The following is a 24,390-nucleotide window of genomic DNA, read 5'->3' as shown; positions in this document are numbered from 1 at the left end:
AGGATGCCACCTACCATTACCTAGAACTATATTTCACAAAAACCATTACATTTCTGTCCGGCTCAGCCCGGAACCCGAGCACAGCCCCCGCCTGGGCAATCACAAGCGGCTCCCCCACACGACCACCCCCTTAAACTTACCCCATATTTTAACACTAGAATTCCGGTGCCCTGCGTGTACTCCACCGGTCACAATCCTTCATAAATAGAATTACACCAATAGTTCCTACTATACCATCTCCTTGGACTATAAGACAGTGATGTAAAAAAAAATTTTTTTATTATTAATTAATTAAATTTATTAATTTTTTTTAATTTGTTTAATTTCTAACATCTTTATTGCTATAACCCAATAAAATTACAGCAGTTTAGTTATATATTTTTAACCCTAACCTATTCCCTATCCCCCCCCCCTTACCCACCCACCGAGGAAGAGGAGGAAAAAAAAGATTAAATGAATAATTATAATAATTAAAATAATTGAAATAATAATAATAAAAAAATAAAAAAAAAACTCAAGTGAATACCAACTTATAAAACTCTCTATTTAATTTTAGGGCCTTTGGGAGACATGCCCATTACCTTAAACCCGGCAGTAATCTAATCTTTTCATTCAATGACATGGACATCAACCAAGGGTTCCAGATGGCAAAGAATTTCTTTGGGTTCCCACCCTTATATGATACCGCATATTCATAATTTATGATCTTACAGAGTTTGGGGAGATATTCTTCCACCACCGGACTCTCTTTTGCCATCCATTTTCTTGCAATCATTATTCTTATCAGGAGGAATAATTTATTTAGCAATCTTTTCCTTTTGTCAACTATATCCTCCCAGTGACCCAACATCCACACCTTAGGATTTCCCAATTCTACCAGTTGTAAACGTACTTTAACCATCTTCATTATTTTATACCAGAACTCACAAATTGGTTTACACTCATAAAACAAATGGAAAAAAAACAACATCACTCTCCCCACACTTTGGACACTTGTTATCCCCCCTACCTTTAAATTTTGCCAACATCTTCGGTGTATAATAAAGCCTATAGTAAATAAACCACTGTGACAATCTGTGATCATGACTATATGTTGCTTGTCTCCACCATTTCCATATATTAGACCATTCTTCAGCACTTATTGGTGCAATATCATTATCCCACAACTTAATACCTTTATGTGAATTCCCCTTTTCTTGATACCCCCTTAAAAATGTGTATATACCCGACACCTTTAATCTAGAACTATTCCTTTCCAATAAATATTGCCACAAATTATTTTCTGTGATCTGTAAATAATTACTTTCCTTTGTGTACCTGACTGCGTGCTTTACTTGCATATACTTAAATAGTGCATTCTCCGGCAACCCAAACCTCCCTCTTAACTGATCCCATGACAAAAATTCACCGTGGTCTTAAAAAAATTGTGCTATACATCGCAATCCATACAAGTGCCAAAATTTCCATTCCTTAATTTTCACCAACTCTGGCAAATGGAGATTATTATAGAAGCAAAAAAAGTTATTATGGCTAAGGGTGTATCCCAGTTTATCCCCATGTTTAATAATCTCCATTTGCCAGAGTTGGCGGACGGCTCTTTTATATGTGCGATCAGCTGATCAGCTGATCGCACATATGATTCAAAATGTTTCTTCTAATAATGCTATTGTGATAGCATAGTTAGAAGAAACATTTGATGTTTTAATTAAAGTAAAGTGATGATTAGTACAGAATGCTCTATTAACCGGGAATATGAATTAACGGCTTAATGGAGCTTCCTGTACTAATTAATATTTAATTAATAAAACACATTTTTGTTGTAATAAAATCAGTTTCGTTGTTCAATAATTTAATTTAAATGAATCCATTTATTTATATATATTTATTTTACCAGTATATTTAATTGCACAATGATGGATTCGTTAGAATTAAATTATTGAACAATGAAAGGGACTTTATTACAAAGAAAATGTGTTTTATTAATTTAATATATTAACTATTAGAAGCATTCGGCATTATTGCCGGCTATTTTTTAAGTACTCCGTACGGGACCGCCTGTAAATCCACGGCCGTGAATTTGCACAGTTCCGTCCGCAAACAATGGTCTTTACGGGTCCGTTTACGATCGGGCCATAGGCTCATACGTAGTGTGCACTGTGCAGCCGTACCACGTATGCATCAACCTCAAAACTACGGGCGAATATTCACGGCTCACACTACGGCCGTACATATACGTAGTGTGAACATAGCCTCAAAGTGTAAACACGCAACCTTAAGGAAATAAATGTGTCTGAAACACCTAAACACACCTAACATTTTCCATAAAAATAAATGTTAAGGCTATGTGCACACTAAGTAAAACAAAATGAAAAATAGAAAAGTGTCCGCTAAAATAACCTCCGACATTACCGATTTTTAATTGAGATTAATGGAATGAATTGAAGTCAATGGAATGACGTCCGCCCAATGTACACAATGTATTAAATATTGGAAGTTTTTTGCACGGACGTCAAAATAATGATCATGGCAATTATTCATGGACGTCTTTGCTAACAATGAACGTTATTCTTTAGTTGTTCACACACATTTTCTCTTTTTTCCATCCTTTGGCTACGTTCACACAACGTCAAAAATTGAGAAAAGGCGCCCGATTTTGATATTTTTTTTTTTAAAAAGCCTGGTTTTGCCGCAATTTAACTGACTGCAATGGCAATGCATTTAAGTCAATGGAAAGACGGACATCCAATGCACACAATGCACTGAATAATGGACGTTTTTACCGCGGACGTCAAAATAATGAACATGATCATAATTTCGGACGTCTTTTTGCTAACAGCGGACGTTTATTAGTTGTTCTCACAGAGTATTTCTTTTGTCACCGTTCTTTCTCATTTTTTACTATTAAATTCAATGGAATTTTCAATTAAGCCACACCCAAAGGCCAATTAGTAACCCCAAACTAGAATAATGTACCAGCGGCCGTCATTGCACTAAGGGGAGGCCAGGATGCTAAATGATGTCCGTTATTTTAGACACAAAATGATGGACGTCATTTTAAACGGAGCTGAAAAAACGTTGCATGAACATAGCCTTTCACTGTCTTTACTATTAAATTTACACCGTGTTTACTATTTAAATTTGGACATTGCACTGATGGCTGCTGAAACATGCTAAACCGCAGATGTTAGTTGATACTCAAAACAATGGCCGTTGTTTTAAGTATCAAACAACGGCCATAAAAAACATCATGTGAACATAGCCCAAGCCTGATATCACATCTCAGCTTCAGTTGGGAGTCACTTCACCCGTTACACATTCTCTTAATACAAAAAAAATCTAATCAGAAAACCATTTACTTTTTACTGTAGCTCTGCTTAGAGGGAACACATTCATGTGTCCCAGGTGAAATGGATTGTGTTGACAGGTATGCTTATCACATAATGGACACTGTAATAAACAAGCAAATCATCAAAGCAACAAATTGCCAGGTACAGAAACACAATGCATATCAGCCCCATTGTGTAACTTTCTGTAAGCTAACCTAAATGCATGGTGCCGCACGACAGCTGCTTATCCTTTAAATATGTGTTACTGCAATGTCGCCCTTAGTATGATAATAAACAAGTACTCTGATTCCAGCTTTACCTATGTTATTGAGCCTAGCACCTGGAATTTTCAGAAACCAAAGAAAATCACATTCCTGAACAGATGGCTAATGAAGAACAAGCACATAAAAATCTGGGTACAGGATTAGACTTTACAAGAAGTGCTGTTTAACTGAATGGAATCACCTGTGAGCAATTTACTGCCTGATTAACATGCTGCGTTTTATACAGGAAAACCAGAAAGAAATATATAGCAATTGATGTATATCTAGTCGTATCCAATGGCACAATGCTAAAGAGATGCTATGTCAATGGTCGGAGCTGTGATGGGTCTATGTTCCTCTGCATTTATATAAGTAAAATAATTATAAATGTTTTGTATTTATACATAATATTAACTTAGATAGATATTTATTTGTATACATGTAGATGCAGTATATTATCACATTATAAGTCAAAGTATATTAAGAAAAACTGGACAAAAAGTACCGTATGTGATATTGCTAGTGTTTGAGGGGGTGGTGTATGACATAGGGATTTAAGGATAAAATTCTTTGTACTATCCAACAACCCCCTCAGAGACTTATTACTGCTCAGATGCTGCACCACTCTCCCACCCAAGCAGCATATATTTGTATATTTCTTATTCTAATATGTTATAAATATTGCATATAATATATATATATATATATATATATATATATATATATATATATATATATATATATATGAAAATAAATACATTGGTACCTTGGTTTAAGAGTAACTTGGATTGAGAGCATTTTGCAAGAAGAACTGACAGTTTTTCAAAATTGTAACTTGCTTTGCTTTGGTCTCCCTTCCAAATGACAGCAGATCCACTTCAGGCTGGGGACAGGGCTGTGGTGGTAATCGCTCCATAGCTGAAACCCCTCTGTCCCTGGACAGAGAGTGCTGCTATACTTTGCCCACATCAGCCTGCTCATTCCTCCCTGCAGTCTCTGGGTGGGTTCATACTGAGGAATTCTCGCAGATAAACTCCGCAGAATTCCGTCGACTGTCCGCGCGCACGGCCGTGCGCCTTTCAGCCGGCTCCATAGACACCATTTTATGGGCCGGCGTATTCCGCTATCCGCCGAAAGCCGTGACATGTATCCGTGGAAAGGTTGGTCTGTAATTTTTATGGTACACTTCAACTGTGAAAGAGATAATCTCTAAAACAAATTCAAGAAAAGTTCATGATTTTTAAATAAGTTTACATTTTAGTGCATAAAATGAGTATTTGATCACCCACCAAACCACAAGAATTCTGGGTCTCACAGACTAGTTAGTTTTTCTTTAAGAAGTCCTCCTACTTTGCACTCATTACCTTTATTAATTGTACCTGTTTGAATAGGTTTCCTGTATAAAAGAAAACCTGTCCACACACTCAATCTTTCACACTCCAACCTCTCCACCATGACAAAGACCAACGAGCTGTCTAAGGACCCCTGAGACAAAATTGTAGACCTGCACAAGGCTGGCAAGAAGGCAACAACTGTTGGTACAATTATTAGAAAATTGAAGAAACACGAGATGATCCTCGGTCTGGTATCAACTTCACTCTTTGAAGGAAAATGAAGGATGAGTACAACGCCAAGAACATAGTCCCAACTGTTAAGCCTAGGGGTGGAAACATCATACTTTGGGGCTGCTTTTTAACAAAGCGGACAGGAGGACTGCACCGTAATTAAGGGAGGGTGGATGGCACCATGTAGAATTTCGTCCAACAACCTCCTTCCCTCAGTAAGAACATTTATGATGGCCTGTGGCTAGGCCTTCCAGCATGAGAATGACTGCCAGTTCAACTAAGAAGCGGCTCTGTAAGAAGCATTTCAAGGCCCTGCAGTGGCCTACCCATGCTCCACACCTGAACCCAATAAAAAAATTTTTTGGGAGGGAGCCGAAACTCACTGTTGTCCAGTGATAGCCCCAAAACTGAAAGATCTGGAGAAGATCTGTATGGAGGAGTGGGACAAAGTCCCTGCTGCAGTGTGTGCAAACTTGGTCAAGAACTACTATCTGACCTATTCAGTTCTTTTTTTTCTATTGTATTGAATACTTATTTCATGCAATAAAATGCAAAATAAGTATTTTAAAATCAAACATTGTAATTTTCTGGATTTATTTTTATAGATTCTGTCTCACAGGTGAAGTGTACCTACAGTAAAAATGACAGAACTCTCCATTTTTAGTAGGTGGAAAAACTTACAAAATATGCAGTGAATCAAATACTTATTTTCCCCAATATATCAATATAATTTGCTCCAATTTATCAGTTCCACCCAAGTTCTTTTTTTTTTTTTAATGTAGTTTGGTAACCAAAGGTCTTTTTAAGAAGTAACTTTATATCAATAGATTACTGTGATTGTGTTCAGAGCTTAAATGATATTACAGTTGCTTCTACAGACAGTCTTGCAAATTGATTTCTTTGCATGTGGTTTGTTATGAGGCCTCAAACACATGACAGAGCCTACTGTACAGGTCACATAGAAATCTATATGGTTCCATACTATACTATAATAAGCCCATGTATAGATTCATGTGCAAATCCAAACTGGAGAAAGCCAAAATAAGGCCACATACAAGAATGAAAAGGAGTCTATAAAGAGGTTTCATTAACATACAAATGAAAAGAGGTGAAAAGAATAGGGTGACAATGAGTAGGTTGAAGACCTATGATGTGGCACATGGATACACTGGCATTTATTATATTAGCTGGAAAACACAAAAAGGTTTTATGCTCGAATTTGTTGATTATATAGCAAAATAATAATAATAATAATAATAATAATAATAATAATAATAATAAAAAATGTTTGTTGGTTATAAGGCACTTTGATGATCTGTGTGAATTGGCTCACTGGATCCCTGAATTGTGGGCTCCTCTGGTGGGGTCAATTGATGGACATGAGAATTAGTAAATCTGGGAACTTGTGTTACCAGTACACAAGAGCCAGGGTACAGCACATACCTGTGGAAGGGCACTGCCAGAGCATACATAAAATTAGGAGGAACCATGAAGGAAGATGGTTACAAGTTGGCATAATAGTAGAGGATGGCAGGAAGTTAGTTTTGGTGTTTGTGATTGCCTGGAGGGGTGGGCACACATTGGTGAAAGTTAGCATCACTAGAATAGGTGCACTTTTTTGCTGGTGTCTTTGGGGTGGAATCATTGGTATCAGTGGTATTAATAATGGGGGTGGATTAATATTCATATTTAATATTCACATATACAGAGGAGTGGGCTTTAATAGGGGCATACGTGAAGTTGTCATTGGCTTGAGGGGGCATCAAATGTGAATCAAATGTGGGTGGTAGCTTGAAGGTTGAATGGTCTGAGGGTGGCAATGACACAGGGGCTGTGCTCCTACAATTGAAGTATAGTAAATATTGGGTGAGCTCTGGAGGTCGGCTTTAACCCCTTAAGGACAGAGCCTGAAATGGCCTTAATGACAGAGACAAATTTTATGAAAATGACCTGTGTCACTTTAGTCATTAATAACTTCGGGATGCTTTTACCTATCCAGCTGATTCTGAGATTGTTTTCTCGTGACATATTGTACTTTACATTTCTGGTAAATTGGAGTCGATATTTATAACGAATATTTATGAAAAAAACCAAAATAACGTGAAAAAATGCATTTTCCCAACTTTGAAACTTTTTTGCTTATACAGAAAGTGGTTATACCACATAAATTATATATTAAATAGCATTAGCAACATGTCTACTTTATGTTGGCGGCATTTATTAAATGATCTTTAATTTTTTTTAGACAATAGAAAGCTTAAAACATAAGCAGCAAATTTCCAAATTTTCAGTAAAATTTCAAAATCAGATATTTTTAGGGACCTGTTCAGGTTTAAAGTGTATTTGAGGGGCCTGTATGTTAGAAAGCCCCACAAAGCACCCCATTTCAGAAACTGCACCCCCAAACTCTGCAAAAGCACATCCAGAAAGTGTTTTAACCCTTTAGGAGAGTCACAGAAATAAAAGCTAAGTGTGTAAGAAATTTGAAAATTTTAATTTTCTGTGCAGAGATTTTACTGTAATCCAATATTTTTCATATTTATAAACTTATTACCAGAGAAATTCACCCCAATATTGATTGCCCCATTTCTGCAGTTTATAGAAATACCCCATATGTGGCCCTAATACATTGTTTGACGGAACCACAAGCCTCAGATATAAAGGAGCGCCTAGTGAATTTCAATGGCTCCGTTATATTTGGTCTTTTCTGACTGTACCACTTCAGGTTGGCAGAGGCTCTGGGGTGCCAAAACCTAAAAAACAGCCCTAAAGGGACACCATTTAGAAAACTAGACCCCTCAAGGAATGTAACAAGGGGTGCGGTGAGCATCTGGACCCCACAGGTGCTTCACAGATTTTCAGAACAATGTGGCGAAAAAAAAAAATGTATTTTTTACACTATAATGTTGTTCTAGCCTTCAATTTTTCATTTTCACAATGGGATAAAAGAAAAAAAAAACACAAAGCGTGTAGCGCAGTTTCTCCCGAGTACAGAAATACCCCACATGTGGACATAAAGCACCATGTGGGCGCAGGGCAAGCCTCCGAAGGGAAGGAGCGCCATTTGGATTTTGGAGGCTGGATTCGGCCAGAAAGGATGATGAACGCCATGTCGCATTTACAGAGCCCTCGTGCTGCCAAGACACTTGAAACCCCCCACAAGTGACCTCATTGTGGAAACTACACCCCTCAAGGAATCTAACAAGGGGTTCAGTAAGCATATGGACCCCACTGGTGACGGGCACAAATGTGGAACAATGTTATGTGAAAGGGAAATTTTTCATTTTTTCACTTTCACGGCACAATTGTGCCCGTCATCAAGGGGTCCATATCCTCAATGCACCACTTGTTAGATTTCTTGAGGGGTGTAGTTTCCAGAATGGGGTCACTTGTGGGGGGTTTCCAGTGTTTTGACAGCACGAGGCCTCTGTAAATGCGACATGGCGTTCATCATCCATTCTGGCCGAATCCAGCCTCCAAAATGCAAATGGCGCTCCTTCCCTTCGGAGGCTTGCCCTGTGCCCACATGGCGCTTTATGTCCACATGTGGGGTATTTACGGACTCGGGGAAAATTGCTCTACACATTTTGTGTGTTTTTTTCTCTTTTAACCCCTTGTGAAAATGAAAAAATCAAGACAAGATCAATGATTTAGTGTAAAAATTAAGCATTTTTTCCTCTAAATGATGGTCTAGCCTTGATTTTTCCCATTTGCACAAGAGGTTAAAAAATGAACACAAAACGTGTAGAGTAATTTCCCCTGAGTACGAAAATACCCCACATGTGGGCATAATGTGCCATATGGGCACAGGGCAAGCCACCAAAGGGACAGAGCGCCACTTAGAGGCTGGAATGGAGGATGGAGGCCATGTCGCAATTACAAAGCTCCTGTGCTGCCAGAACAGTAGAAACCCCCCACAAATGACCCCATTCTGGAAACTACACCCCATAAGGAATCTAACAAGGGGTGCAGTGAGCATATGGATCCCACTAGTGACGGGCAAATTTGTCGAATATGTGCCAGAAAAATAAAAAATAATTTTTTTTTCATTTTCACGTCCCAAATGTGGCCTTCACCAGGGGGCCATATCCCTGCTTCCCCCCTTGTTAGATTCCATATGGGGTGTAGTTTCCAGAATGGGGTCACTTGTGGGGGGTTTCTACTGTCCTGGCCGCACAGAGGCTTTGTAATTGCATCATGGCATCCTCTAATGGGAATGGCGGCCATACCTATTTAGCTGGGGAAAAGGGACAATTCTAATTTATTTGGGGGTATTAGGCCAATTATTAGTTTATAAGGTTGAAAATGACAGGTGTCCAATAAATTCAACCTGTGTTGATCTAGAGGAAGGCAAAAAACCCTTGTAAGGCAGATGACAGTAGCCTCATCACTCATCACTTCCCGACTCCATAAAGGCGATCAGAATAATCCCAGGATCAACGTGACCCCTGAAATAGGAATAAGGGACAGAATTTAGATAATGTAGAACTCCAATGACGTGTGGTATGCCTTGAAACGATCCAGTATGCAGAGGCCGGGGTGATCAGGACAGGTGTCACACTGGAAAATTATGTCCTTCCTGATCCCCCTGTTACGCCACACTCTGCACTTCTTCTGGGGTCTCCTGTTTTCCAGTGTGGGGGACGTCACCTGGAAAATGTTGCCCCGGTGCGATACGGGGTCCTTCATATCCAGAAGCGCTGGGTCCGCTCCATGGCTGCTAAATATTAGGGCTTTATTACTGCTTCTGATATTTTCGGATCGTGCCGCAAGCTACAGCAGCTCGGGCAGCGAGGGACCGGAAGAGGGGGTGCTGGTATAAAGGTTACCCTCGTACAGGTGGTAACCTTTATCCAGCAGTGGGAAGATCAGTTCCCAAACGATCTTCCCACTAACTCCGAGGATAGGAGGGGGGGTATGCAGGATTCGGGTGTCCCTTCCTTCATACACTCTAAGGGTACGTGCACACTGTGGAATCGCGACAGATAACCCTTCACGCATTCCGCAGCTGGCACCCACCGGCAGTCTGATGCAGGCGTGCCGCTCTCCGACCAATGTGTTTATTCTTTGGATTGACGATGGAATCCGCCCGTGCATAGAATGCAGTCTATGACACGGGTGGAGACGCGCGCCCACATCAGTCCGCCAGCAGGTGCCAGCTGCGGAATGCACAAAGGGTTATCCTTCACCATTCCGCAGTGTGCACGTACCCTAAATCTGTAAGTGTACCCTGAGGTACTCTCACAGAGTTTGGAGAATTTCACGCCATACCGTCATCTCTTATTGGGACGGTACTGGCGGAAAAGACGTGTCTGGGGGGCAGCGTACGCTACGCTACCCCCAGACACGTCACTGGATGATGAGGAGGATGAGGATGAATGGAGGAAAGAAGGACAGCCTCACTGGCTGTTTCGGTGTCAGAGGCAATAATAGCGTATACGTCTGATACCGAAAACACGCTGGGGGCCATATTTATACCGGGACTAGTATATGGGGTATGTAAATGTGTTCTGGTGTAGTGTTAAACTTTATTTTGTGTAGTGTGGTGTAATGTAGTGTTTTTTTACGGTTTTTTTTGACTGTAAGAAAAAATATCCCTATGCCAAAAAAGAAGCTGCTGATAAATGCCGCACTTATGTACAGCACTTATCAGCAGACAGTGGCGGTAGGATATAGGGGGGAAAAACGCCCCTACGCCAAAAAGGAGGAGTTGCTGATCAGCGGCGCACTTACGTGCGATGCTGATCAGCACTCAGCGGCGTTAGGGCGAATAAAAAGAAAAAAAAAATTGGAAAAAAACAAAACAAAACTTTTTACCCCAAAGCAAATGATCAGTGTATAATATATACTGATCATCCGCTAGGGGGCAGTAGAATGGAGATGGCCGAAGATGGGGTCGACGGAAAAGCCCGAAGAGCCGAAGATTCCCGACGAAGACCGAACGAAGACCGAACCCGGAAGTGGCGGCGATGAGGAGAAGAGGACGCACGGGACCGCGAATCTTCGTTCCGGAGGCCAGGATCAGGTGAGTATGGTACACCTGCACCACACACACCTGTTCTGCACCCCTCAGCTACCTAGCTGAGGGGTGCAGAACCCGGCCGGACACTTTTTAACTGTTAGATCGTCGTGATGGGCCGGACGGTACTGACCGGCCTATCACGGCGATGGTGGGGGTGGCACCGGCGCCATCTTTGTTGGGGACATTAATGGCGATTGGTGCTGTCCCGGACAGCACCAATCGCCATTGCTTTCCGGGTCACCGGGTCACCTATGACCCGGAAAGCTGTATTCAGCTGCTATCGGCTGATCTGTATTGATCAGCCTATAGCAGCAATCGTCGGCACGGGAGGGGTTAATCACCTCCCGTGCCGACGAGCAGAGATGGCCTGCTATACATTATAGCAGGCCATCATCCCTGACCGCTGTGTGTGAACACACAGCGATCGGGGAAACATCGGGCGTAAATTTACGCCCTGGTGCGTTAAGTACCAGGCTGCGAGGGCGTAAATTTACGCCCAATGTCGTTAAGGGGTTAAATTATGAAATGGTCTGTAATGTAATTTTGCAAAAGTGAGTTGTGGCTGGAAGAAATGTCATTGTGATCTGGGCTGAATGGAGAAGATGAGGAATGAGAATGTTTTCACTCAGAGAAGTTACCTGTGAGTCACTGGATGTAATTGTCTATTCTCTGTGTGTCTGTATTTTTGATCAGTACTGTATTCTCCTGGGGTGACGATGGGAGGTATTTAAATTGGGACTTTATGTTGGAGAAGGCTGAGAAAAGGGGTGTTCAGTTATGTTCACCAGGGCTATGTTATCATCCTGCTTTCAGGCTATGTCTGCATTATACATCAGCAACCTGGTAAAAACGGTTGTGGAGCATTTTACTAAGATTACAATTCATTCTGTGGGACAAAATAACATAGCAAACATATTGAGTACCACAAAAAATAATGTACAGTATATGTGTGTAAAAAGGACTGAACACAGTCATTCATTGATTCAGTCAGTCAGTCAGTCAGTCAGTCATTCAGACCGATAAAAGTCTTTTGGACAGGTTGCCAACATATACTGTGGGTGTAGCCCAAAAACGTGAGCATAGCCTTATTTACATGTGGTTATGTGTTGGTTTAGGCTAAGGCAGGGGTAGGGAACCTTGGCTCTCCAGCTGTTGCAAAACTACAACTCCCAACATGCCTGGACAGCCAAAGCTAAAACTAAATCTTTGGCTGTCCAGGCATGATGGGAGTTGTAGCTTTGCAGCAGCTGGAGAGCCAAGGTTCCCTACCCCTGGGCTATGGGAAGGGGAACTGTATATTAGAGGAGCCAACGAGACAGTATGTAGGTGGCCAAAATGCCCCTGAAAAACTGTGTCAAGCAGCATTTTAACAAACTATTGGCAATTGGATACCTAAGGAACTTGTTGCATGGCACAGTTTTTGGTTAACATCAGGAGCTAAGGCGTTAAGAGTAAAAGAAAGCATGTAAAAGAAAAGGGGCCGCAGCACTCAGATGAGCACTGTGTATCCCTTATTTTTCACCAGACATGGCTCCATATATTTTGCAGTGGCTGTGCTTGATATTGCAACTTAGTTCCATTTTTTTAGTAGGACCTGAAGTTCCAAGTAAAGCGACGACAAAACGTATGGAGCTGTGCCTTGTAAACAATGAAGAGGACTTGGTGCTTACCAGAGTGGCCTCCATCACTTGTAATCAGCTGATTGATTGGGGTACAGCAAGGCAACCCCCCATTTGATCTGATATTGATGGTCTATCCTCAGGCCAGGCCAGTAATAAAAGATAGTACAAGAAAAGAAAAGTGTGCCATGTGAAAAGAAGCAATGATTTGTTTTGTTCTCACCCACATGAGTGCAGGAAAGCCTAGCTTTACCTCTGCTCTATTGTCATGTCAGAAGTAGGTCTCAAAATACAATGGTAAATCTCTACCTGGTTGGTTGCATACCCCATGGGGTATAGGGCTACATGCCACTCTGCCAACCAGCTGACTGAAAGGGCCGCAGCACTCAGATGAGCACTGTGTCTCCCTTATTATTTACCAGACATGGCTCCATATATTTTGCAGTGGCTGTGCTTGATATTGCAACTTAGTTCCATTTTTTTAGTAGGACCTGAAGTTCCAAGTAAAGCGACGACAAAACGTATGGAGCTGTGCCTTGTAAACAACTTGATGCTCACCAGAGTGGCCTCCCTCACTTGAAATCAGCTGATTGATTGGGGTACAGCAAGGCAACCCCCCACTTGATCTGATATTGATGGTCTATCCTCAGGCCAGGCCAGTAATAAAAGATAGTACAAGAACACTCCTTAAATATAAAAAAGATCTCATCTTGGAAACACGATTTGCAAATAAAGATCTTTGTAAAGAAGTTACCTCACTTAATCCTTAGTTCATTGAACACTGAATAATAAAGTCATAAAACTCCATTAATGAAAGAAAGTTAATGTGAAGTTGCTAAAAATGACAAAAAACAGATGTGTGGATAAATGAAAATAAGACTCTTTATGTCTTTACCCTTCATTGCATGTCAGCTTCTTCTATAATTCCATTATTTAACCATATCTGACAGGTTTGACGATTCAGTGAAGTCGTGTATATGACTAGAATTGTATGCTAAACTTTAATAGTTCCATTTCTAGATTCGTACTTACTGGTGTTGCGGAGGCATGGGAACAGGTAAGTAGAGCTTCTTTATTATCTTTCCCCCTGCCCCTGCCCATTTTGGCTAGAGTTCCCCTTGAAATGTCTACCTACTGTATGCCTAAACAGAGGTTCTACCTACCCACTTACCTATCATGTATGGTATACAGGGGTCTACCTACTATAAACATTAAATAGCCCCTAGAAACTCCCCTGGTGGGGCATCTAAGCAATGAAGAAATATACAGCTTCCTTTTAGTGAATCAGAAAGTTAAGGTCTGCAGCATAAAGAACTGAAGCCCTGAAGACAAAGGCTTTACAAAGGTTCTGTACATGAGGATCTAAGCTCACTTGTTACATTTACTTGTCACTTGTTCCAAGAATAAAGCACTCAGTAGGAATTATGGGATGGTTAGTGCTGCTTGTTTCTATTCTTTTCCGCATTATTCCGTTGTTCTGTGTGATTCTTCTGTTTACCAAGAAATTGCAGGCACTGTAATAACAATTGACATTTTGTTCTTGCTCTGCTTTTTATGGCTGCATGAAACAGTTGCAGAACATCAAATATACAGTACAGTACTTCAATACAAATCCAGTTTATATATACCGCATCAAAAGCAGCAGAGCTGAATTCTTATAATAAAATATAAAACTATTTTATTGATAACAGTAAAACCAAATGTGAATTCATTTAAAAGACAGAGATGCCTACAGGTGACGGAAGAAAAGGAGCTGCAAAGTGCAAGGATAAGCACCACAACAGGATAATCATCGTCTGTCAACAAATATGGCAAAACTTTAAATCAGTAAAACAGACTGAATGTACAATTGTAAGAAGGATCCACAAACCAACGGAAAAACAGAAACCTAGAAACTCTCCTTCAGGCTAAATTCACACAACGTCTTTTTTTGACCCCTTGGCGGACGTTTTTAGACTGACATTATTTTGACACAAAAATACATCTGTATTATGCAAATTATGGATGCGATTTTCATAATATGGCTATATTTTAAAGGGAACCAATCAGGCCGAAAATCACCCTAATGATAAGGAAACGTGCTGGCACATCACCCAGCACACTTCCCAAACATCCCCCTGTACCCTTCGTGCCCCCCTCTATTAGACTGTATTCTTACTTTTATGATGTCCCGCACTGTATGGAAATGCTGGGCAAATAGTCACGGTGGGCGTATCTAGTCATGGTCCTGGGCGGTTGGAATCGCTGTAATCATGCCCAGAGGGGCGAGATTGAAAGACCTGCGTTCCGCTGACGTCACCTGGGGCCTGCGTTCCAGGACGGCGACGCGCTGACGTCTTCAGGACGGCACGCATGCGCAGTACGTCAGCATCTTCTCCCGCCGTACAGCACATGCGCGGCGTGCTAAAGACGTCGTTGCGCTGCTGACGTGGAACGCAGGCCCCGAGTGACGCCGGCGGAACGCAGGTCTTTTAATGACACCCCTCTGGGCGTGATTACAGCGATTCCACTGCCCAGGACCGTGACTAGATACGCCCATGACCGTGACTAGATACGCCCACCGTGACTACTTGCACGGCATTTACATACAGCACGGGACATCATAAAAGTAAGAATATGGTCTAATAGAGGGGGGCACAGAGGGTACAGGGGGATGTTTGGGAAGCGTGCTGGGTGATGTGCCAGCATGTTTCCTTATCACAAGGGCAATTTTCGGCGTGATTGGTTCCCTTTAAGCTCAAAATGATGGCTGCCCAAGACTGTATTTTCATGCTCTGTAATCCATAGATCTTATGGAGCATGAAGCTGTGTAGCGGACTCGCAGACCTCCCGACATCATGTATCAATACGATTCCTGGAGTGGTTTAAAGTGTTTAAATCTTTGTGGGACTTTAATGGTACAGCCATGACTAGCACCTCCTAAATATTTGTAAGGAGGGACTGGCTGGCAGCGTAGATGAGTGCACTGAGGGCTGTAGTCCTGCCCCTAGTGCACCAAACTACATCATTTACATATTAATAAAATGCAGGATTTCTTGAAAAAAATGCAGTGGATGAAGGTAAGAAAATGACCTTCATTCTCAGCATCACCAGCTATATGGAAACATAACAGTCTTCTAACCTCTTGTTAGCTTCCCTTTAAGGCATAAAGATAGCATTTCAGGTAAGGATCTATTGAAATATTTCCAAATTAGACACAACAAATTAAAAGGTAAACATGCCAACAACCTGGCCACCTACACAATTATATAAAGTACTGCAGAATGCATCCGTATGTATTGAAGGGAATAACATTTGAAATTCCAACACTCTTTTGTTACACTGGTCAAGAGCCAGGCATAAAGCACAAAAAATAAAATAAATCTAATACCAAACTAGAGAAAGCAGAGTCACACCAGGACAGCACAACTATACAGAGAAACAGACAAGATGTCACACAATCCAAAAACACAACCAGTATACCAATCGAGGGTTAATTCATAGCATACATAATACATACAAGTAGAATGCCTTTCATGCTTTCATGTCATGTGAGATTCCTATCAAAATCTTTCCTTGCCTTTTATACAATGATGGGTAAGACAATTTCACATACCCAGTCACAAAATGGTACCCAATTTGTCAAGATGTGTTAATGACTTTGAAAATTAAAGATCTGTTGCACTGAGGGCTATGGTACCACCCCTCTTCACCAAACAATCTAATTTACATATAAAAAACATATAATAATATAATATAATAACATTAAAGCGACTATGTACCCACAATCTGACTCCTCCAAACCACTTGTACCTTCAGATTGCTGCTTTTAATCCAAGATCTGTCCTGGGGTCCGTTCGGCAGGTGATGCAGTTATATTCCTAAAAAACAACTTTTCAACTTGAAGCCCTGTGCCAAACGGGAGTATCTGTGCCCTAACCTTGCACCACCCCTCTGTCCCTCGTCCCCACCCTCTTCATCATTAGAAATGCTCCTGTGTCAGCCCGGCAGATGGGCTGGATCGTTAAGCACCTGTGCAGTGTTCAGCATGGAGAGAGTGTCATTCCTATTGATGAAGAAGGTGGGGAGAAGGGACGGAGGGGTAGTGCAAAGTTAGGGCACTGATACTCCCGTTTGGCACGGGCTGCAAGTTTAAAAGTTGTTTTTTAGGACAATAACTGCATCACCTGCCGAACGGACCCCAGGACAAATCTTGGACTAAAAGCAGCTGGTGCAGAGGACCTTCTACATTAAGGTAGGATCACACTCCCCTCCCCTGCTCTATTAGAATCTATTAGCAGGTTAGGTCCATCTAAACTGTACCACAATTCTGGATAACAAAAGTACTAGAGGTGAGAGAACCAGATTTGTTTAGCTTCATACTGTGGCTGTATCCATGTTTTCCAGGCATTTTCCAGTTGGTATCCGCCCTCTGTACGGAACGGTTAGCCTGAGGGATATGAGTGTAGATCAGTTTTGCTTCATATGAAGCAAAGCGAATCTGGTTCACTCATGTTTAAAATGTATTATTATAATCTGCACAATAAGGCTAAGATGGCACAACATCAAAAATAGAGAAAAGGCGTACAATTTTTATATTTAAAATAACGTCCGTTTTTTCAACGATTTAACTGACTGCAATGCCAATCCACTGAAGTCAATGGGAAGATGGATGTCCAATGCACACAATGAATTGAATAACGGAGGTTTTTACCGCGGCCGTCAAAATAATGAACATGATCATTATTTTAGGACATCTTTTGCAAACAGCGGACGTTTTTTATTAGTTGTTCACACGCAGTTTTTCTTTTTCCACTGTTCTTTCTCCGTTTTTACTATTGAATTCAATGGACTTTTCAATTAAGCCACACCCAAAGGCCAATTAGTAACCAAACTAGAATAATGTACCATTGCACTAAGAGAAGGCCAGGCTGCAAAATGAGGTGTGTTATTTTAGACTCAAAATGACGGACGTCATTTAAAACGAAGCTCAAAAAACGAAGCTCAAAAAACATAGTGTGAACATAGCCTAAGCCTTATTGAACCATACCAGCAGGTCATTACTGTTTTCCTATAAATAAGGTAGATTTACAGGGAGCATTGAGTCATTTCTTTTTTTTTTTTTTTCTGCAAAGCAGTAGGTCAAATAAGTTTTGGAATATCTGCTTTAGATATATACATTTAAACCTTTAGTGATTGGATTGTGGGGCATCCACAATAACTGCCAGCACCGGAGAAACAGATCTACTTTGGATACTTTGCATTTACTCATTTGAGCTTTCTTAATGTACAGAAGTTTACTTGTCATGAATGTTCCTGTTGGGACCTTGGCGCAGTCCTTAGTTCGTAAGATACGACTGATACGGGGATTCTGCACTTTTGTGTTTATTTTACATTTATGTCTGAACCTGGTCTGAACACTGTCTTATTCCAGCCCTTGCTGATTGGTGATTAGCAGGGTTCCACCCCACCCGTGTCCACCTGTTTAGTTTACTGGCAGGTTTAGAGTTAGGGCCCTATTCCACCGGACGATTATCGTTCGCATAATCGTTAACGATTAACGATTTCAAACGACCGCTATTGCGAAAGACCTGAAAACGTTCACTCATTTCCATGGAATGATAATCGTTACTTATGATCGTATTTGCGATCGTTTTTCTTCACTATTTGTTTGCTACTGCGTTCCTATCTACTGCGAACGACCGAACAACGTCTTATTCAATGCAAACGATTTGCGAACGAGCAACAATAAAAATAGGTCCAGGTCTTATAAAGCGATCAACGATTTCTCGTTTGGTCGTTAATCGTTAACTGCATTTCAACCGAACGATTATCATTTAGATGCGAACGATAATCTGAACGATAATCGTCCGGTGGAAAAGGGCCCTCAAGCTTTGTTGCTTTGGTTTCTCTGTGACTGAGGGATCTTCCATCCAGTCAGTTTCCTTGTTGTCAGCTGTGTATGCTCTGTAGTCAGGAGGCTTCTCTAATGGGGATCCGGACTGGGCTCTGGTTCACTATAAGTGGTTCTCTGTATCCCAGTTTATTGCTGGTTATCCAGTATAGCTTCCCTGTCCTGCATTCCAGCTCTGCCTGCATTTATCTGAGTGTTGCCTCTGGTTTTCTTTCCCTATTGCTTTCTATTCTGACCATCCCTGCTTGCTGCCTCCCCTGACCTATTACATTACTACTCAGCTTTCTGTACTGTTCTCTACAGCATCCCTGATGAAAAGGAAGACCCACAAAACATGTTGTATACTGTTTATATTTATTTATTTACTTATTCATTTATTTATTTTATTATTTTGCTTTATGTATAACTACTACTAGAGGTGGGGTATCTGTGATGTCTATCACTTTTGTATATGGTTCACTTGTTGAAAACCATTGTTGTTTTAATCTTCATGCAATGCAGGTCCATAACTGATACCAATGTTGAAATATGTTTGCCCAATAGTCTTCTGTCACCATGCAGAACTTTGTGGAATTTGGAAAATAGTGAAATTAATTAAAAGTAAGCCTTAGATAAGATGAACATTGCTCTCCCTTGCATAGTGTTCTTGCATTGTTACAGCTTACAGGTGTCAATTGTGAATCATTCCTGAAATTTCTTTTTTACCCAACAGGCAATGTCCCTTTAAATGAAGTACTTACTGCCATATCCATTATGTCTATCATATATTTTTAGTGGTTTTAGAAAACAGAAATATAGTGACAATATTATGTGCAGACTGAAGGTTAAGGAACAGAGAAATTGAAGATCTAAATCATATGCATTTCTTTTGTACTTATTTTTTATTAAACATCAACTCAGCACCGACCTGTTTAATAATCAACCTTGCATCCATTTGACATGCTGATCTTCACTGCTTCTAATATGGCAAGAGAATATTTCCCCGCAGCCCCTGGCATCCCTCAGGCTAAAACATCAACTCTTTCTGATGCCTCACACTACTCCAAAAATATATTTGTACATCATAATGCATCTGTCCACCTGCTTGCAGAGGCCAAAAGACATTGGTCATATATAGTAAGTGTATAGAATTACAACAGTTACCTATATATCGGGGATTAAAATGTAGAGTGACAAATACTATTCAGTGTGCCACTAACATGTACAGCACCTATCTATTTATCTGGCTGGATACTGTATCTATACAGCCATTTAAAGGTCAAAACAGGCAGAGATATAAAATACTATTTTTCTCCCTGTCCTGGAAATAAGTTAGAGCAACGCTCAAGAAATAATTGATATACTGTATTATGCCTACTGCAGGACCTGAGGGGATGGTGCATGAGACAAAGAACAGCACAGATAGAAGTTGTGCGCTGCCCCTACAGAGTTTTCCCCAGAGAACCTTTCATCATAGCTTCACACCTTCCATGAGAAAGACAAAAGGTAGAAATTCAAAAAATGTAAATGCCTATAGTTTTAGTAATGGTCTACCGGTAAAAATTGATTGATCTTTTGCTATTTTTATATTCCAGGTAGATAATGTACAGTCTACAAAATATGTTCTTTGTTGTATTATATAGGAAAAGCTGAGATATAATTTCTGATTCATTGTTGTTTGAGACGCTCTTCTAAAGGTGTTATTGCATACATGTAACATTCCCTGGCTTATCAGTGTATGGTGAATGATGGCATATCCGGGCAATATGTTATCATCTACCCTCCCCCATCAATTGCAGTTAAACTCCCACCTTGTGCTCTTCCAATCTCTGCCATGATCCAAATTTCCCAATCCCATCTCTAAAATGTCCTGTGTGCTTCACCAGTTTGCTGGAATTTGACATCTCAGACAATCAACACTCTGAAGGGCAAGGGGAGAAAAAGATTTTGGTGCACTATAATTAGGCTGCGTTCACACTACGTATATTTCAGTCAGTATATTTCAGTCAGAAAGGATCTGTTCACACAATGTTGAAATTGAGTGGATGGCCGCCATTTAATGGCAAATATTTGCTGTTATTTTAGAACAACGGCTGTTATATTGAAATAATGGCAGTTATTTACTGTTATATGACGGCCATCCACTCAATTTCAACATTGTGTGAACAGATCCTTTCTGTGTTTTTAATCCACTCCTGGTTTTGGTTGCAATACTGACTGAAATATACTGACTGAAATATACGTAGTGTGAACGCAGCCTCAATGTGGTATATGCCCCCGGTGATGGTGTTATTATGTCAGAGGATTGGCCGGTCTTTTGCTAGGTGGTTAGGTGTGACTCCACGCCGGAGGTGGTTGGCTGAGATACAGCCAGACCTTGGAGTGTTATTTTGTGACGCCAGTGCCGGGTAGGCACTCCTGCTTTTATTTGACAAGGCCGATTGTACCTTTTTCCCCTGTGGTCAGTGTCCTGCCAGCTTGCTACTGGGTCCCTTGGGATGGAGTGATCACGGATGGCCAGAGTGGTGTATTGACCCTCCTGGAATGTAGGACCCGCCACCCACAGAAAGGGGAAGTGTCCCAAGGTTGCGGTGTGTGCTGTGTCAGTGGGTTGCGAGGAATTACAGAGTCTCTTTAATTTAAGGAAGGCTGGTTTACTAGCTGCAAATGTGCAGCAGCTCATACAGAATCAACAATATGAGGTTTCTCTGGATAAAGCACTGCATAACACACTTGACAATAGTTCCCAATAAATACTTGACAATATGGCAACCTGATCAGTAGTAGAAGTGCAGTGTGGGGTATAGTCGTGCTGACTGGATTGTGCGTTGAATAATACGAAGAAGCAAAGTAGTAGAGAGGAGGATGCCTTAAGAGTTTTAACCCATGTGGTACTGTGTTCTCCAGGTATGTTGGAAGATGAGGTAGAATACTTAGAAGAGGGATACCTGTGCCCGTGTATTGATTTTTACTTAGTCTTCACACCACCTTATGCCCACTAGACTCGGCTAAACCTTCCTAGAGATGATACAGGCCCCAGACCTTGTTACCTGGGATGAGCGGAATGCTGAGGGTTTCCTACTGATTGACTTGCTGCACCTTTGCTCTATCTAGATCAGTTCCTAGCTATTTCACTTTCGTGGATACTATCCTGCTCTGTTACTTCTCATAGTCCACGGTGTGGGTTGAGGTTGTCTCTGGCTTGTCCTCTCCTAAGAGGGGTTTAACAGTGCATAGTGCTGTGTAGCATTACTGGTAAGAAAATTGTTACAGGTGCACTGTTTTGCTCCTCCTCCACCCATGTGACTTACTTTCCCTGTGAGTGCGCTGTGAGTGGGTGAAGAGTGCAACCGAAGAAGTAAGGAGAGAGGTGATAGGAAAGAAGAAAACAAGACTCCTACTGGTCTACAGATTCAGGTGACACATAGAGAAACAATAATTCTTTACATCCTTCAGCTGTGCAGCTTCCAAATGCATATATACAATACAACTGCCTGTGCCAGAAGTCCTAACCACCTGTCAGAGGCTTCCAAAGAAGTGACATTATAATATGGGTTCTCCCAAATTTTTCATCCCTAAAGGGGTAGTTTACCATTTTTTATTTATTTATTTTAAATCAACTGGTACCTGAAAGTGTCAGAGATTTTAATTTACTTCTATTAGAAAATCTCAAGTCTCAAATCTCAGCTGCTATATGTCCTGCAGGAAGTGGTATTCTTTCTAGTCATACAGCAGCTGATAGGTACTGGAAAAGTCAAGATTTTTTTAAATAGAGCAAATTACAAATCTCAAGCACCTGCTGGGACGAGTTGATCTGAAAGATTTATTTTGTGAACTATCCCTTTGAGGACCAATGACATACCTGTATGTCATCATGCCTGATCACCATGACGACTAATTATCTATTTTAATGCAACTGTCAAAACTGACAACTGCATTTAAAGGCTATTAAAAAAGTGTTTGTGGTGGTTTAGTGAGCAGTTCGCCCCCTTGTGATGGAATCATGGAGGGGCAATCCGCGCTTCTGCCTGGGCCAGCAGTCAGAGCTGCAAAGACGCTGATCCCGGCTTGGCATCCAATTACTATGGGCTCCAGCAGCCCATAGTAATCAAGCACTGATCTCATTAATTACATATGTACTGCATTGATCTCTATGAGAGATCAGAGTAGTTACCATAGAAGACCCCCAGTGGCATTTCAAAAATAAAGTTAATTAATAAAGGGCATATAGCAGTTAATAAGTATGGGAAGACTTGAGATTTTTAAATTGAAGTAACTTTCTGGCACCAGCTGATTTGAAAGAAAACGTTTTTTGCTGGACAACCCCTTTAAGTCAGCAGCTGTTGCTTCATAGCTGCCAGTGATAGTTTTGGTTGTGTGACTTCACCAGCATTCATTTTTTGTTCTTATATCCTGTGTGCCAGACCTCTGCTAGTGTTTTCTGACCTTGGCTTGTATCCTCATTTTGTACCTTGCACTTGACTGTGCTTCTGACCTTGGCTTATTATATGGTATCCCCTTTGGTTATGATTTTATGAAGTAAAAGAAAAGGAGCTGAGATCGGCACTACTACTTAATAGACCTATGAGGGGCTAGTTCATACAACAGGGTGCTCACTCTTATGAGTACAAGAATGTAGTAATAATCCAAAAACCAAAGAAAAATACAAGAGGGCACTCACCATCTTTTTGTCTTTATTCTGATAATTACATTGGCATCAATGCTGTGTAGCTGGCGGGGGCGCCAAGTGCAAGATGAAGAGATGAGTTACAGCTGTTTCGTACAATTCGCGTGCTTCCACTGAAGTAGAAGTAGAGAGTCAATAAAAGCACACAAGTTGTGCAAAACAGCTGTAATTAATCTCTTCATCTTGCACTTGGCGCCCCTGCCAGCTACACAAGACAAAAAACGGTAAGTGCCCTCTTGTATTTTTCTTTGTTTTTTGGGGTTCTGATTTTATATTGCATTTCTCTCTCGGTTTTGACCCCAGTATAAAATTGTTACATTTCAAGTGTTTAGTTTTTAAAACATTCAGTAGTTTTAAAACTAATATGCTCTGACCAAAGTTATAAACATACTTTGCGTACATCAATTGTACAAAGTAACGTTAGAAACTTTGTAATATATCTTATCAGGCAAAAATGCTTCCTCCTCCACTTCTTAACCTTTTTTCTTCTCCTCTCCCTACCTCCACTAACGTTAAAGGGATATGCCGGGGCGGGGGTAAGTGAAAATAATTACATCCACTTACCTCCCCACCCACATACAGCTATTCCACTCCCCAGTCTCCCGCCGCTTCCTGGTCGAGACTGATGTTTCAGGCCCACTCAGCAATTCAGCAGCAGAGGCAGGATACCACTACAGCCACTAAATGGCTGAGCGGGCCTGTCCATGTCTTGTCTGAAGGCCCATCAGAACAAGAAGTGTTGAGAGACCGGGAATCAGAGCAGCTGGATGTAGGCGGCAGCACTGGAGCTGGGGAAGTAAGGGGGTGTAATGGTTTTCACCAACCCTCTCCCCAGAGATTGTGAAAAAGGGGGTCCTGTCTGAAGTACCCACTATAAACTATGATTCACCCTGAGAAAGAGCTCAATTCTGTCTAGTATTACAAACAGACCAGCAGCCCACTCTGAAGTTAAATTACACCTGCCCATATAAGTGTATGGAGAAAGGAGGGATGAGAAAGGAGATGGGAGGGGGGTGAGTGGTGAGACCAGAAGATG

The sequence above is a fragment of the Dendropsophus ebraccatus genome, chromosome 2 (assembly GCF_027789765.1).
Source record: "Dendropsophus ebraccatus isolate aDenEbr1 chromosome 2, aDenEbr1.pat, whole genome shotgun sequence".
Classification (NCBI taxonomy): domain Eukaryota; kingdom Metazoa; phylum Chordata; class Amphibia; order Anura; family Hylidae; genus Dendropsophus; species Dendropsophus ebraccatus.
This window is presented reverse-complemented; position numbering follows the sequence as displayed.